This window comes from Phyllostomus hastatus, unplaced genomic scaffold (genome assembly GCF_019186645.2).
Source record: "Phyllostomus hastatus isolate PE091 unplaced genomic scaffold, TTU_PhHast_1.1 phas_contig_40, whole genome shotgun sequence".
NCBI classification, from domain to species: Eukaryota; Metazoa; Chordata; class Mammalia; order Chiroptera; family Phyllostomidae; genus Phyllostomus; species Phyllostomus hastatus.
In genome coordinates, this window is record NW_025333872.1 from 84,025,302 (window position 1) to 84,026,156 (window position 855).

The 855-nt window shown below is 61.9% G+C and overlaps 1 non-coding gene across 1 annotated transcript; it reads left to right on the top strand.

The window, feature by feature from the left end:
- The first annotated feature begins 259 nt into the window (after positions 1 to 259).
- On the top strand, positions 260 to 342 carry TRNAL-UAA. Its single transcript has one exon. It is a non-coding gene; the product is annotated as a tRNA-Leu (tRNA).
- The last annotated feature ends 513 nt before the right edge of the window (positions 343 to 855 follow it).

Genomic DNA, 855 nt, shown 5'->3' on the forward strand with positions numbered 1-855 from the left:
CATAACCGGTCGGGACCTGAACGAGGCGCCCGGCGCCGCCGCTGCCGAGCGCGCCTTCTCCGCCGCCGTTGCCATCGGCCCCTGCAGCTGGGGGCAACAGAGAGCTGCGGCGGCGGGAAACCTAGCTGTGGCGGGAAGGCCGTCCCAGCGCCGGCTAGGAGAGCTGAAAAAGTGGCGGCGAGACATTCCTACGGGAGGGAGGGAGGAGGACGGTGGAATAAAGCTTGTAGGAAGAGCGAAAGCGACACTGTTCGTCTGTACCAGGATGGCCGAGTGGTTAAGGCGTTGGACTTAAGATCCAATGGACATATGTCCGCGTGGGTTCGAACCCCACTCCTGGTAGTTGCGTTTGGCTTTTCTTTTCTTTTTTGAAAAATATAAATTTCACATGGCACACCTCCCTTCGGACTCAGGAGCTCGGTATTCTGGCTGGGATAGGTAGAATCCTCACAATGTGCGGCTCCGCTTCCTCCAGGCCTTACCCCTCGCGGCAAGCCGGCTGGGAGTGAGGCGCCGGCGGCCGCCCTGGTTCCCGACAGGCGCCTCACTGGGCCCAGGGTGCTCGCTGGCCTGGGCAGCACCGGGACTCGGCGGCCCTTGCAGCGGGCCGTGCTCTTTCGCTATAGGGCTGGTGCCTCGGCCTGGGCGGGAAGGGCACTTGTGCTGTGGCAGGCGTCCTTTTTCTTTCTTTTCTCTTCTTCCTCTTTTTCTACTTCTTCTTTTCCTTCTTCTTTCTCCTCCCCTCCTTCTACCCCCTCCTCTTCCCCTTCCCCCCCCCCTCCTTCCCCATCTCCCCCCATCTACCCCATCTCCTTCCTCCCCTCCCCCCTCCCGTACCCCCTCCTCTCCCCCCTC